Here is an 8,248-nt window from a genome sequence, read left to right on the forward strand (position 1 = left end):
CTTTATATATTTGTCAGGACACAGACGAGGTACAACTCTAATAATGACTGGTGATGTGGAAAATGTAGGTTCTGCATTCATGTGGTTACTTTTCTGCCACCTGGCCTGGGTAATACTGCAGCAGGCAGTACTGGTGTAGGATCTATACCTCCACACCCCTTTCCTTTCTTCCTTCCACTTACAACCAACCAACCAACCAACCAAACAAACAAACAAACAAAGTCAGGAGCATATCACAGTTTTGCACTGTAAAGATAATAGTGTTTTTCAACTGCCAGCTGGATCCTTTTCTGAATTGGGAAGTCTTTAACGTAATTGCCTGAAACACCCTAATCTAACTGTGAATTCCTTATTGACATTGTAAGAAGGTAATTAGAAAGCAGTTTGTTTTTATTTATTTAATTTGCTGTATTTTCTTTGCCCTGGTCCAATAAGATTATGTCCAATTGAAATACAATTACTTCTAGAATTCCACAGACAAACAACAGCACAGGGGAGCACTTTTCATACCAGGGAAACCCTTTCTCTCCCATTTTCCCTCCTTGCCCCCCCCCTGCCTGTCAGTGTAATGTTTTTGGGAGGATTTGTTCTTTTTTATTTATTTTATTTTTATTATTATTATTATTTTTAAGCAGATAAATCTGCAAGCAACATCAGCTGAAGTAGGTGCAGGTGTCATCAAAGGGGTCCTTCAACTTTCCTCAGAGGGTTCTCATTGAGGTAGGGGAGTTCTCCTTCGATCATCTTGATGGCCATTATCCTCAGCAACCAGATATCCACTTTGGGCCCGTAGGCTTTCTGTGCCACCATTTCAGGCGCCATCCAGTACTGGGTCCCCACCACAGTGTTGCGCTTGCTCTGCTCAGGAGTGATCTGGGCACAGAAGCCAAAGTCAGCTGGAAAAGCAAAAGAGGAGGGAAGAAACATAGCTAAAAATCAGCAGGTTTCTCCAAAAACAACACGTACTGATGCCAGAGCTGTGGTACAAGCTAGCCTGTTGCCTTGCCTGGTACATTGCTGTTGCAAAGGAGGGGTGGTTTTGTGTTTAATAAGGTGTTCAGGAGTAAGCCTCTAAATCTGACTCACCGAGGCCATGAAGATCACAGAGCCAGAGCTGCTGACTTGTCTATGTAAAGGATGGTGATCAGTAAAGAGCTGTATATGGATGCTGTGAAACTTGACAGTGCAGCATTTTGCAGCTGTAACACCCTGTGTAGCACATGGTCTCAAGCCTGTTCCTGGGTATGTGAAAACAGAAACCAACTCCCAGTCAGTCCTCCCTCCATCCACACCCACCAGTAATATCTGGCCATATTTTCAGTCCCAGAGATATTGTTTCCCAAGAAGATGTACCATCTCTCAAACAGGATTTGCTTTCTAGAGCAAATACTGTGTTCAGAATAATTTTAAGTACCTAATTTGATACTTAGTATTTTCTTTGAGAAGACAGAAAGACGGAAAGCCTTCCTGTGAAAATTGCTTGGGCCTGTCTTATTTGCATTTGACTTTCCAAAAGATCATAGAATCATAGAAAAATTAAGGCTGGAAAAGACCTTCAAGATCATCTGGCCCAACCATCCCCCTACCACCAATGTCACCCACTAAACCATGTCCCTACGCACCAGGTCCAACCTTTCCTTGAACACCCCCAGGGATGGTGACTCCACCACCTCCCTGGGCAACCCGTCCCAATGCCTGACTACTCTTTCTGAGAAGAAATGTCTCCTAATTGTTTTAATTGTTGAAGAGTAGGGGCATGACGTTTCCATTTTTCCACTCACCAGTCATATCGCCTGAATGCCAGGACTTTTCAACTATGATGGCTTGGCTGCTCCATCAGCCAGATCCCTCAGGACCCTGAGATGCATGTCATCAGGCCCCATAGACTTGTACTTGTTTAGATTCATCAGGTGGTGTCGAACCTGCTCTTCACTTACAGTGGGTGGGACTTTGATCCCCCAGCCTCCACCTACGGGTTCAGGGAAATGAAAGACTTGGGAAGCTCATCCACCAGTGCAGACAGAGGCAAAGAAGTTGCTGAGTACCTCAGCCTTCTCCATGTCTGTTGTTACCAATTACTCGGCTATAGAAACTCACTCCTAATAAAAGAAATTAGCCACCTATAATCGCTTACACACTACTATTTTCATCTCTCAGTCTATTTTAAGTGTTAAAGGTGCATGGTGGTCCTCAGAGACTCCTCCTGTCACCCCAGCGCAGCAGCTCAAAGGGAGCTGGGTCCTCTCTTGTGCTCTTCCTCGAGGCTCTGTGCAGAAGGGATGCCACCTCTCACACAAGGGCTGGGGGATGGGAAAGAAGCACTCGCACAACCCCTGAGAATTGGCAAGAGTTCTTTATTGCCGGGTGTTTGGTGGCTCCAAGCTAATGCTTGGGATGGAGCCCGAGCGACGATGAGTAGGGAGCTTGCCGGGCCCTTCTGCGAAGCTGTTGGTGTTCTCTGATGCACAGAGTAAAAAACTGCCGGGGTAGTCCCAGGTCTGATGCGGCCAAGGTGGATCCACTTCCATGGGTTCCTCCGCCTCTTCTTGTGGACCCACCTCCATGGGCTCCACGGTGTTAGGCAGGAGGACAAGCCAGTCCTTGCCCGGGACTGCCCACACAGGATGCCTTCCATCAAGAGTATTTTCTGGCCAGGGTGCAGAACCAGGGGGTCGCCCAGTTCCATGGCTTGGTCCCATGCCACTCTCTGCTTGATTTTCATGCATGGATTTGAAGCTGCCATCTTTTTTACGGCCACGGCTGGGTCCCATGTTGTATTCTGGCCAATAGGCATGTCTCTGCTCCCCACAGCTCTCTGCCTCACGCTCCCGCCTTTGCTCCACACCACCACTGCACCACTGGTTAGGCCCAGGCCCCCTGCTGCTGTATGTCTGAGGGGCCAGCCTGTTCCCCGCGTCGCTGCGGTACCAATGATAACGCTGATATGTGTCTGTGGGCCGGGCACCAGTGGTCCCTCGGGCACTGATGTCTTTTGTGCCGGAGGTGTTTTCCCTCTGCCCACGACACATCTTCCTCTCATTAGCTGCCATCCTTCTCGGTGCTTCCTCAGACCGCTTTGCTGTCCTCACACCGAGGAGGGCTGCCACTCGCCTTGCTCCTTCTCTAGCCTTCTTCCTGCCGCTTACGCTGGCTCTCAGACGACCGAGTAGCTGAGCAAGTGGCGTGCCAGTGGCAGGGGGGCCTGTTTTATAGGGCCCGGGGCAAAGGCGGGGCAGTGGTGGCCACTGTGACCTCAGCAAGGCTCTGTGATGGAGTGGCCCGTGCGAGGTCAAAGGCGGCTGTGTTGGGAGAGGCCTGGAAGATGCCCTCACGTGGAGGAAGGAGGAGGGTTGGGGGGGCTGAGAGTCCCCTTTTATGGGGCTGGCTCCCCCAGGCCATTTGGCTTGCCAGAGAGAAAGGCTGCCCCATGCAATCCCGCCTCAACCCATTTTTCTCCAGATCTCCAAGGGACCTGGATCTCATTAACAAAAGAAAACACCACCAACGAAACCAAACCAGACCAATTCAAAAGTCTAAAGCAGTCAAAACTGAAGTACACATTGTGACTGTTCATACCTTGCAAAAGTTTTTACTGCACATTTGTTAAAATTCTGAAACATGCACATGGTGTGGGGGGAATAGAAATTACATCCAGACCCTGAGTCTGGAAATTGGTGCCTGAACAGGGAATAGCAAGGGATGTGTTTAATCAACAGGCTCCAGCACTCTCTTCTTATAAAAAAGACAGCACTTACTTAAACTTGATAACTCCTTACAAATAACAAGTGAGGAATAAAGATAGGACATCAGCATTCCTCAAAAGGGAGAAGAAACATGAAATGGAGTTAGAATTAAACATTTCCTTTACACACACACATGCACTGTGTATTGTAGAGTACAATGTGAGTGCATGTCTAGTGTTCCCTACCTGCATTCCCAGTTGGATTACTGGTGTCTTATCTCTATGCCCTGCAGTACACCCTTTTATAAACCATATGCTTGATTCACCGGGGGTGGGGTGGGGGTTAGGAGCTTCAGCTGAGAGTAAGGTCCTCTGGTGGGAGTCGTTAGATATTCTTCAACCTCTAAGTAACACAGAAGCATTGAAATGAGTAAGAGGAAGGAGATTGAAGTGCTAAAAGGGGGAAAATTTTGTTTAAAAAGGCTTTGGCAAAGCCAGGAACAGCAGTCAGGGTGTCTGATCAGCACCCTTGTGCCCTCAGCAGGAGAGATCAAGCAAGCGAGGTTGGTCTTGTGTCCTAGCCTGCAAGGGCAACAAGAGCCACCGTGAAACACCCAACTGGATTTTATTTTAAAAGTTTAAACAAGACAGCAGGACGTGCAGCTACCCTACAGCTGGGATGTATTGGCTAGACAAGGCATGTGCATGTACACAGCGATGTTCTCTCTAACGGAAGAGCATGCATCTCAAGCAGTTTTCCCAAAACAAAGCTTCTGATCAGCCTGGAGAAATACACACTTTCAGCCCACATGCAACACTTAAATGTCCTTTTCTGCTTTTCTCATTTTCCACAGATAATTTCTGTTCTTTCCAAGAAGAGAGTGCCTGCCCAGCACCACTTTCTCTGCAAAAACACACCCCTTCCACAAAATTTCACAAGCAGACTTTGTCCTTTCGATGAGGTAGCGCTTTACAACCGTGCTTATAACATGGAACACAGCACCATATAAATTCAGCATCACAGTGGATGCTGCAGCATGAAAAGTACTTTTTTTTAACTAAGACATCAGAGGAAAATGTTAAGGAAACAGTTGATAGGCTTTTGATATACATGCAGAGCAAGCAAGTGTCCATATACTCTCTCTGATTCCCAGAAGAGATTCTGGGTCACATCCCTCCATTCCATCTTCAGAAAATGAGCTGCCAAGATTAAAGCCTGAAGCTCACCTATCTAGGCACTGTTTACCCTACAAAAAGCCAAACCTGTAGTTAATCTAGACTGCTTGTTTCTGATGAGTGCAGCAGGCTGGAAACCCTGCTGCAGCTCCACTGGAACTAGCTTTAGCATAAGGTGAATGATTCAGACTTGACGCAATGCATCATAAAGATCTGTGAACTTCATGGGAAGAGTAGTAGTGCTTTTTTCTTACTATTTTGTGTATCTTCAGTTCTGGAAGTACTTCTGCTCAACCTCTAGAAATCTGTGGCAGCTCTGTAAAATTTGTGGTGACCAGACTTCAGAGTAAGTTTGGAGCATTAGGTTCATATGGCAAACTATAAATTAACAGCCTTTTTTCTATATTTTCCAATTTCAGCATTCACATAGCTGTAAAGAGATCTTTAGGGTGAGAAACATTTTCTCCAAAAGCAGCAGGAGTCTGGAGTGAGCTTGTGAATTCCTAAGCAGATTTGGGCTTGCTCTGGCAAAAGGGAGGAAAAAAAGAAATGGAAAAGAAAAAAAAAGATCAAATTTCTTATATATTGATTTTCACAGGTCAGCTGCAGCCAGCAGATGTTTAGTAGTATGACACTCTACTCGGTTTGAGAAACAGGAGGAAGTGTAACAGCTGTTCCAAAGCAAACAGGCAAATATGTGATAGGGTCTGTTCACTAACTGTGTGTACTGTCTTTTCCTTCCACATTACTGGCCTCATGTATAGCAATCATAGGGCACTCTAGCAATGAATAATGTTTCTGGCCTTAGGAGACATTTCATTAAAGGCCTAGAATAGCCTGTGCAGGCTGCACTTCCTCTAAAAGACATTTAAATAACACTGATTTTGAATGCAAGACAAAAGTTTATATCTAAGTGAAAACTTGTCTGACCTGTGGATTTTCTTCTTCCTTTCTTTCTTTCTTTTTCTTTCTTTCTTTCTTTCTTTCTTTCTTTCTTTCTTTCTTTCTTTCTTTCTTTCTTTCTTTCTTTCTTTCTTTCTTTCTTTCTTTCTTTCTTTCTTTCTTTCTTTCTTTCTTTCTTTCTTTCTTTCTTTCTTTCTTTCTATCTCCTTCCAAGACATAAATAATATTAGATATAATATTCATCTCCTCCCAAGATATAAATAATATTATAAACATAACAATGTAAACTCACTGAATTTCGTATTTTGTTAGTGAGAAGACTTGAGAAATGGAAAGACAAATATCCTGATGAGAGCAGTCCTCTTTTGGGTGTGCAAAAAAATGGCCTATGTTTGTTATGTTAGAGTATGGACACGTATGGTGGACATCATTTCATTTACAAAGTTAAGTCTGGGGAAAGCTTAGAAGACTGGTATTCTTTTTCCCATGCTCTGGGCAAAGCTTTTAGTGTAGATGTAAGCAGCTTATGCAGTGCACTATACACAGCATATTTCAGTTCATCTCGGCATATCTCCATTTATTAAAAGAAACATTAAAGCAACGTTCATGAGCTTCAGAAGACACCATTTCCTAATGGGATGGAGCAAGCCCCTGAGAAAATGCCGTTCCATTTAAGTACAGTCAGCAAAATATTTTGGATGGACACATTAAACACTTTCTTTGTGTTTGGAAGAAACTTTTACTTTGAAGAAAGTAAAACTGCTTGTTGCATGGGAATTAAATGAACTGCTTGGAAAGTCGGAGGTCTAAAGAAATAGTTTCTTCTGGAAGATCAAGTTGAGGATGTATTCTTCTGTCAGACTGCATTTTCTTCTTTTTCACTATTATAGTCAATGAACCTACACTGATTCAAACCCCAGGGTGCATTTCAGTTGCCTAAACATCTGTGACAAGTGCAATACGAGATACCTTGTTTACCTTCCCATTGCCATTCTTAGGTCAGGCATGGTCTTTTATCAGATATGTCTGTCAACAAATATGTCATACCCACTAAGACATCTCAGGTACTCCAGTGTTTTGCAAATGACTGTATAAGTTAATGTGACTGAACCAAGCTCCTGATGACATAATTATCAGTACTTTGGTTTCTCTACAGGAAACACTTTGACTGATATATCCTAGAATTACGTTTCTTCTGTTATGGTTATAAAGACTGGTGACTCACCTTCACAGCTAGATATGACTTACACAGTTAGATCTCTCTTCTAGTTGTCAAATTCTGAGTTCCCCTGTGGCAGTAAAAATCATGTTTATTAATCCTTTTACTGATGATTTTGATGTTATAGAGCAACATTTTATCCCACTACCCTAATCTTGAAAATATATTTTTATATATATATGTTTATACGTCCAATATCCCAGACCTTTTTCCATTTAACAATGTCATCTAACTTTCTCATCAAGAAATTTCATGGGCATGATTTTTATGACAAGGTGAAGATATTAAATATTATATCCAAGAATATTCTTCTGGGGACTTACTTCATCATAACATCTTCAGTCATCTTCTGTCTCTTCTTCAGAAGTAATAGTAAACTTCATTTTTTTCCAACTTAAATATATTTTTTTCCTATTTATAGTCTATCAAGTACTTATCTGAAATTCTGGATAAATCATACCTACAATATTTCTTTTATCTAGAGTATCATTTATCTAAACAAGTATTGTCAGATTATTCTGGTTGTGTACTTCTAGCAATATCATATGCTATAATGGTCTATGTGATAAATTTTTTTGTTGGATAACAACACTTTCTCATCTTTCCTTCTCATCCCCAAAACTATTTCAAAATAAGTGTCTTACAGTAATAGGTCTTTTCCCCACACTTTCCCCTCATTATTGTTACACACAGGTAAAATAGTTGCTATTCTCTCTTAATCTACTATTAGTAGGTTTTAAACAGAACTGGTTTCAACATATGTTCTTCTTGCCACGATTCATTTTGATTCAAACTTCCTGATGGTTACAACACCACAGAGAATTTACCTCTGCTGTTCATCCAGCTGAAGAGCCAAAGATGGTGTGTACTTTGCCCAAGTCTAAGTCGGCAATATGTGTGTTCATACCTTCCTGTTGTCTCATCTACCAGTAAAAGAGTAAAATGAGTCTGCAGACCAGCTGACTGGTCTGGATTATTTTTTCAACAAATTTGTAAAGTGGAGCTATATAGCTCTGGCTTAAAAGACTAGCTGACTTTAAGAAATATGAGTTAATGTATTTTTTTAAAATTATCAATAATCAAAGTATTTCTCTTTTATTTTTAGCTATTGAAGTTGAAGTATATTTGCCTTTATTCTCATTCCAAGAGAACCTGTGTTGCAGTCTTTTTGTCAAAATCAAGTAACTTCACATCCTTTATTTAAAATTAATAGAAAATATACTGCCAGTTGTATAGTAGAGTATGACAAATCAGTGATGCCTAACTGA

At 42.4% G+C, this 8,248-nt stretch overlaps 1 long non-coding RNA gene across 1 annotated transcript; it reads right to left on the reverse strand.

Annotated features, from left to right (window-relative positions):
• Nucleotides 1-583: 583 nt before the first annotated feature.
• Nucleotides 584-7,908, reverse strand: LOC308176768. The gene is made up of 3 exons (XR_013938594.1): nucleotides 7,808-7,908; nucleotides 6,987-7,050; nucleotides 584-896 (listed from the first exon to the last, which is right to left on the reverse strand). It is a non-coding gene; the product is annotated as an uncharacterized lncRNA (long non-coding RNA).
• Nucleotides 7,909-8,248: the final 340 nt, after the last annotated feature.

This window comes from Anser brachyrhynchus, assembly GCF_964034855.1.
Source record: "Anser brachyrhynchus genome assembly, chromosome: 1".
Classification (NCBI taxonomy): domain Eukaryota; kingdom Metazoa; phylum Chordata; class Aves; order Anseriformes; family Anatidae; genus Anser; species Anser brachyrhynchus.